The sequence below is a fragment of the Nicotiana attenuata genome, chromosome 1 (assembly GCF_001879085.1).
Source record: "Nicotiana attenuata strain UT chromosome 1, NIATTr2, whole genome shotgun sequence".
In the NCBI taxonomy this organism is placed as follows: Eukaryota; Viridiplantae; Streptophyta; class Magnoliopsida; order Solanales; family Solanaceae; genus Nicotiana; species Nicotiana attenuata.
The window spans coordinates 90,542,876-90,553,113 of NC_031989.1; positions in this window are offsets into that span (position 1 = coordinate 90,542,876).

Sequence of the window (10,238 nt, forward strand, 5' to 3'; positions counted from 1 at the left end):
TTATACTAGTTGTTTAGGCAATAGACGTTAAGTAAGGTATTAGAAAACGAGATAAGAGCTTGAAAACAAAGTGATAACCGAACCAATAGGCTGATAAGCGGGGCCTCGAGTTTGCTTATTCGGGGCCTCGAGCTTGCTTATTCGGGACCTCGAGGTCGAGTCCTATACCCTGCCGTGGGCAGTCGATGGAGGGACTAACAGATATGATAGATTCAATGATGGCTCTTTATGGCCAATAATAACCAATAAATGAAGAACAATAAATAGAACACAATGAATGTAAGCAATAAATTGAAGTAATGAGCTCAAGAGAATATGTTAGAGAGCAGAGAGAATGTTCTTGTGTATTTAGTATTGAGCCATACCTCTACAAAATGAAAAGGATTCCCCTTTATATATGAGGGGGAACATAGTACAAATGCATTAAATACAAAGTAAGATACCTGGCACAGCTACCTAGTAGTCTAGCGCAGACTGGTACTTTTCTTGCAGGTGATGTCAGCTCGGACCACATGCCTAGGGAACTTCCCGCTTACCATTGATAACCACAGACTCATGCTGCGTCGAGGTCGAGCATGAAGGGCCTTAGAGGTCGAAGCCTCGAGCAGCGTCCCTAGATCTTTGGGGCCTTTTCGAGGCTAAGGGAGAGACGCAATGATCGCGAAATCGAGCCTCCTGATCTCGCCCGTATACAGATAGTCGCTGCATTTCTTAGAATGAAACGACAAGAAACGACCTTGAATTCACGCCCCTCTGGTACTTCCGTAACGACGACATTCATATCTTGCCAAATGGTTGACATGATAGAATAAGGTGTCAAAACGGCGAGTACACATAGCCCTTAAAAGCCTTCGTATTGATTACATCGGTTGGCTGTCCTTTGACCTCCTTCATCGTGTGTATTGGGCCTCTATAAATACCCCTTCTCTCGTTCCTTATTGTTCACTCTTGTTCTTTCTTTGGAGCGCAATTTCCCTTTCTCCTTTGAAACCTTTTAAGAATGGCCAAAACTTCCGCCTCTGCCTCTCAGGAGAATGTAACCTCCTACTTCTCACTTTCATCCAAAGGAAAAGCAGCAGTGCCTCCTCGTGTTTAGGAATGCCTTCCAAGGTCCTTTTCAACGGCTTCCGATTTCAAGGTCGAAAAACCTTCTTCGAAGTCGGGGCATCGTGAGCCCGTCTCTCAACATATTAGCTCAATAACAGACGTCGAGAGGGGGAGGACAGATTGCCGCTGGGGGAATGCGGTGCTTGTGGAGGTCCCTTCTCGGGAGGAGGATATAACGGCATACAAAGCTGATTTTCCCTTGGGCCGATGGGGCCACCTTGTCAGGATGTACAGCCACCGTCTCTTTCGAGGAGGCCTTATTAAGCTCCACTGTCGAGCTTCGAGGGCCGTTTTTGCTTGCATCCATGAAGTCAGGAACGGAGGGTGGATGAGCCGATTTGTCCGAGTTAGGACTTCGAACCTGATCTCGGTGAAAAGGGTGTCGTTCCCCGAGAGATGGAACATGGAATGTAAGTAGATAGGTTATCTAGCATCTCCTTGCTTTTTTGGTACATCTTTCCACGCGCTAATTTCTTCTGCTGATGCAGCCGTATGAGTTTACCCCGGCGCAGTTACGGACCTCTCGGGTTGGATCGGTCGGCTGGACTCGATTGGCCCATACGCTGAGCGAGTGTGGCGTGACCTGTCCCAAGCTCGATAGGAAGCCAAGGATCACGGTGGGCATTTACTCTTGCTGCAGTCGTACCTTTTAATCTGAATTACTATTGATAGCGTCCTTATTCCCTATGATTACCTCTTGCATTTGTGTAGGTCTAGGGGAGGTTCCCTTGATGAAGGAAACATCGCCCGGCGAAGATGATACCTTGAGACCCAACGAAAGGAAGAAAAGACAAAGGGATCCGCCGAATGAACCTTCGGAATCGAAGAAAACCAAGATGGAAGAAATTGAGGCAGACACACCAGCCCTAACCCTAGAAATAGCGGGAAATCCCCGAGCTAAAGGCGAGGGAGAAAATAATTTCTTGATAGCACCCGAGGGAGGGGAAAACTCGATTTCCCCTTACGCCGGAGAGACGAAGGCTCTCGAGCCGGAGCTTGATATTGTCGTGGTCCGTATTCGGACTGGAGAGGCCACTGAGGAAGTATTGGGTGATGTCCCCAAGCCGGCTGATGGCCAAAATATCCCTCGAACTGAGACGCATTCGGCAGGCGGTTCAGAGGAAACCAGTTCTGAAGCACTGCAGGGACAAAAAATGGCCCCGACTGATCCTGCTAGTGTGGTTGTCGTGAGTGATTCCCCTCAGGCAATGATCATACCTCCTAAGGGGACGCAAGATGCCCAAAATGAAGAAACTTCCGATGTGGGGGTGCCCATCAGAGGCAAAGACGCATTTGAAAGGCCTTTAGCTGCTCCTGAGGGAATTCCTGAGCTTGATGCTTCGCTCGTCTTCAGTGAGATGGACATGCTTTATGAGCAGGTAGTTTTTGTAATCCTGCTTGTCGTCCCGATCTTTATCTTTCTAACTTGTCTTCTTTATGGCTTCAGGCCAGGGTGCTTTATAATCAGACCTTCGCCCCGTTTCAAGCTGAGGTGACTCGTCACAAGCGTGAGAAGACTCATCTCGTTGAACAGGTTACCTATCTTCCGTTTGCTATTATCTTAATGTTTGCCAGATCCCAGCGTCCTGACATATTTGATCTGATTTGTGCAGTTTAAGAGGGAAGGTGCCCAACTGAGGGAGGACCTCCGAGCCAAAGACTCTGAAGTTCTCGAACTCAAACGGCACAAGAGCGAGATAACTTCTGAGAGGGATACCCTCCAGGAAAGGATGGCCTTATTCGGGCACCAGCTTCATGACGCGAAGGCGAATAGTGACAAGTATAGAGGTCTCCATTCGGAATTAGTTGTTGCACTATCCAGAATCAAAACTGAAGCTGAGGCGCTTATATCTTTGCACAAGGAGGATGCCGTTGTAGTAAACGCTCAAGCCGGGAGAGCGTCTGAGGAGGCCAAATTGAAATTGACTCGAGCCGTAGAACATGCTCGGTTAGAATATCGGAGGCAGACTCTTGAGGATATATATGCGGGGGGTATCAATTTGTCTGCCGAGCTCGAGAGGGTGAAGACCCTAGAGAGGAAAACTGCTGCCCTGTTTGTTTCTTGAGGTGTGTCGGGTGGTGGCTTAGGAGATGATGAGAATGAAGGAGGATTCCCCAGAAGGGAAGAGACCGTTGAAGGTCCCGGAGCTGTATCTGAAACTATCGGGGCACAACCTCCAGTAGAGCCGCCAAAGATGTAGGCTCGGTGATAGATTAGGATTCTGTTCGGCTCCTTCTTTGTAAGGGTTATTAAAGGTCTTGTAAAAGTTCCTCCGTGAGCAATATGTATAAAAGGCTTTTCGTTTTTTATTACACCTTTTCCCCTTTTCCTTTTGGGAGTAATGTGAGATGTGATAATCGACTCGAGATTTTAGACCTTGGGATGGACCCTCGGGTTTTTGCTATTGTTGAGCGGCTCGTAACGGTCGAAGGTCAGTCCCCGAGTGTTATCGGGTTAGACCTGGCTTTTATGCGTTGGGCCGGTACAACCTTTGATTTTAGTGCTGGCGATAGTGGCTCTTACGCATTAGGTCAGTGTGACCTTTGATTTTAGTGTAAGCTAGCATCTTAGGATCTTATTCTTTCGCCTTTAGGCATATTTAGTTAATTGTTTCAGGCTCAGTCTCAGAGTCAGGTTTCGACTCTAGCTCATTTGACCCTCAAGTTTTTGAATTTAACGCTGGCCCTTAGGCTCTTACGTGTTGGGTTGGTACAACCTTTTAATGTAAGCTGGCGTCAGTGGCTCTTATGCTTTAGGTCGATGCAACCTTTTAGTGTAAGCTAGCGTCTTAAGCTCTTATGCTTTAGGTTTGTACGACCTTTTATACTGGTTGGCGACACTGACTCTTACGCATTGGGTCAGTACAACCTTTTATATGGGCTGGCGACAATGGCTCTTACGCATTGGGTCGATACGACCTTTTATATAGGCTTTATTTTTCCCTCGTTAAGGATTTTTGGAAATGTGTTTGCCTGACGCTTTGACGGTTTGATAAAAACCTCGATTGTTAGCCGTTTATATGGCGATGATCGATCACCTTAGGAGGTTTGGCTTGGTGGTTGAGTATCTCGAAGCCTGTAGTTAGGAGCTGACGTGGTCGAAGCTCTTTTGCATATGTCGAGGGTATCCTGTTTAACCGGTTCTTTTCTAAGTATATTCGAAGTAATTGAAGGCCTGTGATTTTATAGCGACGGTCGAGCGTCCCCGAGTCGCGTTAGTTTGGTTGGTACAGCATTGTGACCGTAGTCATTGTGTTTGGCCGGAGCCTTTTAGTCCCCGAGTGAAGTAGTTTCGGCTTCAATATCGATGGTATGCCTTTTAGGGGTCTTACAAGTTCGGTATATAGCCTTAACCTTAAGATTTGGTTTATGCCTTTAGTAAGGTCTTACAAGTTTTACGTGCCTTTGGGGTCTTACAGTTGTTGTCACTTGGTACAAGTGTGGTTCATTCCTTGCATGAGGTCTTACAGATTTCACATGCCTTTGAGGTCTTACAGTTTTTGTTGTTGCCTTATATAGGTCTTACGAGACTGAGGCTGTCCGCGTGTGGTCTTGTGGCCTCGGGCTTTGATAAGTCGATAGGGGTGGTGATTAGCAGCACTCATCGAGTCATCGAGGGTTTCTTGGCTCGGGAGCCATTTACTTGTAAGCTTAGTACTGCCTTATTGAGGGCATATGATTTTGGGGTTTCCGACCCGGAGGTCACGTGGCCTTGAGTTTTCGATGCCAGTCCCCGAGTGTACGGGACGTGAGCAATATAAGTTGGCTCTAGAGTTGTTTCGTGATCTTATCGTTACCTCATTGAGGGCTTATGAGTTTGGAGCTCCGACCCGGGGGTCGCATTGTTTCGAGTTGTTGATGCCAGTCCCTGAGTGTTCGGGACGTTTTTGACAGAGGAGCTAATTTTGCAAAAATACCGAGCTTCTCTGAAACGCAAAATGCTGCTTTTTTTTGTGAAAGTATTCTTTGATTACTTGGTACAAGTATACATGTCTTTGCTGTTGAGGGCTCAGTTATTCTATGGGGGCATGGTTCGTTCGACCGTTTGGCCCGGTACATTTTTTTCCTATTGAGACCCTGTTCAGCATATCTTAGCCTCTCTGAGGAGGTGATGTTCTGGGGGCATGCCCCCCAGTATTCGAGGTTGATTGCAAGAGAAGTTGTCACGCCCCAAACCGAGGGACATGACCGGCGCCTGACCGGGTAGCCCCAGTCAAGCGGACCTGGGTGCCTTTCCTATCCCACATGTTACCCCGTATTTTCGTTGCTCATTAATCAAGGAATTAGCCATTTATAATTAAAACACCTTTTTACAAAACATACTTGGTTACTTAATGAGGTTTATAACTTACATCGCCCAACATACAAAATACATATTTACATAAGTTCGTAACCCACATTTACTGTCTACGGAGCCTCTAAGGATACAAAGGATAATTCAATACTTGCCGGTAACAAGGCTCCGGCTATACCTTAGACAATTACCCAAAACATGACTCCGGAATAAAAGCAGCATGAGCCACGCAGGGCCCCGAGAGGAAAGGGGCTCACCAATACAGCTGAAGGAAAGTGGAAGGGAGCTACTATCGGTGGATTGGAGCACCTGCTATGGATCCACCTACAATCATAACACGAATGTAGCGCCCCCCGGCAAAAGGGACGTCAGTACATTTGAATTGTACTGGTATGTATGAACAAACCTTGCCCTAAGCAAACTCAAACAATACATAAGTAACAAGTAGTAATGGAGTCAACAATCAAATACACATGAAAGGAAACAATCCAGCCAAACAAGTTTACAATCTCTCCATTTCCCCTTCAACATTTTCACATCAATGATTTCACAACTCTCATATTTTTCATTTCAATAGTGATTTCGATCACTTTCAACCCTTATTACCTCGGCCGCCCTTATTACCTCGGCCACCTTTATCACCCCAACACACAATTTATCATTTTGTGTTGCGGCGTGCAACCCGATCCCACCGGACAATCACCTTTCACCAACAACACAACAACAACAACAACAATTCACAAAGAACAACAACAACAATTCTCAAGGAATAACAACAACAATTCACAAGGAATCTCCATAACCATCAATACCATTTCCATCATACTCAACAACTCATATGCATTTTATGTACAACGATAATTTTCCACGACAAGCCATACATGTTAGTACCACAGCTGTTCCGATTGCATCAATTACTATTTCCTTCAATCATTTGTTTCAAAAATCTTACCACATAGCAGATTCACAATCACATACCTGGTTCATTGCCAATTACTTACACCATCTTATCGAAAGACAACAACAAACACTCAACCGTACCAATCACAAGAATTTCACAGACAATCCACGTAGAAATCACATACAAAGCACTCAAACACCAAACAATGATTTTACAAAGGTTAAAGTTAGCCATACATACCTCGTTTAAACTTTCCTTAATTTACTACAACGTTCCGGAAATTCTAGCAATTCCAATCTAATATGAGACATAACAAAATTGAATACAAATTAGAAAGGTATTCATGGTTTCAGCTCATTTGAACATTTTATCAAATACTAGTTGAGCATCTTAGTTTCAAATCTCTTTTTCAAGGTTTTTCCTTCATTCCCCAACCAAATCATTACTTATTTATGTTGAACAATCTTCCCACAAACCTAATTTGTACATGCATGTATACATAATAGTATTACACCGAAGAATCATACCTCAATACCCCATCTCATACCCCAAACTCGAAATTAAAGCCTAATGTATAGAATCTTACCTCTTGGATGAAGAACTTATGAATGGGCTCTTTGATTCTTGAAGGTTGATGCAAGGTTTGGATGATTATGAAGCTAGACCTCTTCTCTCTCTATATGCTCTCATCTCTCTCTAAAATCAGTAAGAAATGACCCCAAAATGAACCCCAAAGCCTATATATTGAAATGGGGTCGGGTTATAAAAATTAGAAAATTAACCCTCCAATGTCGGGTCTGCTATAGCAGAACGGACCGCAAAACGAGAATGCTGGCCGCATAATGCACCGCAAAATTGGCGCCCAAAACTAGGCTACACTTGCCCAGTCTGCGACAGAAATGCGACCGCAAAGTCAAAAATGCGACAGGTTTTGCGGTCGCAGATTTGACACAGGATCGCATTTTCCAGCCTTTGGCAATTTGATATTTACCAAACCCAATTGATGTACACCATGTTAATAGCATATAAAGAAAATATTATAATAAGCCTACGTGGCACCACGAGATCCCAGGTTACTTAGCAAAATTTTCCGGGGCCTTACATTCTCCCCCCCCTCCCCCCCCCCTAGGATCATTCGTCCTCGAATGAGGATTTTGAAAATCAGTTGGTAATTTTTCACTAACTCCCCTATTTTTAGAAAATTTTGCCATAGCTTCCTTTTTAATTTGGACATATCTACCTGTTAGAGAGCACCCGTAACATATTTCCAAGCACCATTACACAACTCCTATTATCCCTACAACTGGTATACAATTCATTTCCTCAACACTTGCACATATTCAATCACTTGACACATTTTTGCATATAGTTTGGTCACTTTAATGAGTCCAATACAGTTCAACCAATACACTATACGCATTTCAATTAATCATTCACTTATCACAAGAGTTCTTACAAAAATTTCATTTACCAAAAAGGGTTTGCACATGACTCAAATAATCATAACACATACAATTCTTGCACAACTTGAGGAGTTACAATAGTAAAGCATTTAGGGGAGATATGGGGTGTCTTTGCACTAAATGGAACACAACATTAGTTTTCTTAGAGATAAGAGTTCGCACGATCACTACTAGACTTGTTCAAACAGATGGGGATATTTTTCTTTCATTTCATCTTCCGCCTCCCATGTGGCTTCCTCAACTCGACAAAGCCCCACAATATTTATATATCAATCACAAGAACGTCAGCATTACAAACACTACTTTATCACGACAATACCTGGGCATGGACTGCACATTTTTAAATCATATCACCTAGAGGGTACCTTTCAAATCAAAACCAACTGCTATGCAATCAAGAGAAAATATTTTATTTCCACAACACTCTGGGCCTTCAATGGCCTCTTATATCTACAGACTTTGCCAGAACACATTCATCGGAGCAATTCGACCCCTACACTAACTTAACAAGGATAACAAGTAGATATTTTGCATAAGATAACTATCCACTAACTTCACCTTCAATGATTTCCACCAGAATGATACACAAATGATATCCACCTACTTTCTTAGACATAGACATGTGAATCCACAAAATATATGGCGAACAACTACGGGGACACTTCATACTCCTAGTGCGGCCTAATATGGAATACACTTATGCAACCTTTATTATCAACTCACATAACATCTTCAGGGGAAAATATTGAGAATAGCCTGCTCACCCTCCAAACTCAAAATCTCTAGGCGAACACTCACATTAAACCCTTGATGACCTTCAACAATTACTCTAAGATGTGTTATCATACACTAACCATAAAGTTACCTATCAAATATACATGTGATCACACTGTGAAGCTTCATCTTTGACTCGTCTGAACTTACAATACCCAATGGATCTAATACAATGAGGAACAACAGAGTTCAAGATCAGACTGGAGTTATTCAGGAATCCATTAATGCGCTGAGTAGAGTACTTTATGAGGTTATATGCTAAGGGACACGAAAGTTACAACTAACAATGCCGACATGGTTAATCACTGTGACGATGTCAATTATTACACAAATGAGGCATAGGGGTAAGTAGTACATTGGCAATAGGAATCATTAAGGAGGAATATTCAAGTACATGACCCAGTCGTTCCCTAGGATGAAGGGAAAATCAATTCATGCTTTGGTAACTTGAAAGCGATATGGGATTCAAAATACATGAAGTGGGATTACACTCCTGACGTTAGCTGACACAAGGAATCTATGCCGTAAGCCCATGAGGATGAAAAGAAGTTGAACAATTATGAGATTGTCACATTTCAGACAACATAACCCTTCCTGATAGTTGATCATATATGAGAGAACTAAAGATACGGACACTTGTCTTTCAAATCAATATGCTCATGATATGTGCAAAATTCTGAAGGCATCTAATCTCACCCCTTTCACGAGTAAAACCACATAGCTCGGACATCTAAATGTTGGGATAAAATCATGTATTGGTTAGAGGCGTTCTAATGGTTAACATGATGCTCCGGGGAGAGAGAAAAATGACACTCCTATCCACCCAAAGAGATGGAATACCAAGGGTAGCAAAACTCCCCTCACATGAAAATGATATAGTCAATTATTCTAGATGTCGAGTGAGAAGGAGGCCACGTAACCCATTCAATCCGACCCATTTAAGACTTTTGAAAAGGACATACACTTTGGTTTGAAATCAGGGCAATTAAATCTTGAGCCTTAAGGAAAAATCATCACTTTTTGAAACCCAATAGATATGCCCTCGTGGTCCTAGAAAATCATTAACAATGACGAGAAAGTACTTAAAACCATTACGAGTTGGTATAAAACAAGACCTCAAAGTGCTCGCATGGATAAGTTCGAAAGAATGAGACGTGTTAATGCATTTTTCGAGGAGAAGTAACCTGGGTTATCTAGTCACATGGATAAGCAGAGCAGGTAAATGGTTGTTAGAAGAACATCTACAAAGAATACCCGCAATATTTATTTATTGTAACAAAAAGAATATGTCCCCTTCCTTAATGCTACAAGACTTCCTCTTTGATACCATGAAACGTAAATGAATTTTACAATGAGAGTTATCAGATGAAATAGATAGTAGTGTAGAAAAACTAATAAGCACCACTTGGAACCAACAAGCTTAAACTAAGCCGATGATATTAGAAGTCCATAGTAAAAGGGGATTTACCCACTTTCAGTGTCCTTTTAGAAAAGGGTACTTGTAGAGTATAAACAAATGAGGTGCAGTTAATTGGATCGTATAGTTGGATGACTAGTCAAGACATTGAGATGATATCGCATTGAAGATTAAGGGTAAACAACACACCATGCAAAACGAATGAAAAGAAAGTGAAAGAGCCTTATGGAAGTAACCTTTACATTGTATCCACTAGGAAGGGTGGTAATATAAAGCGATTAC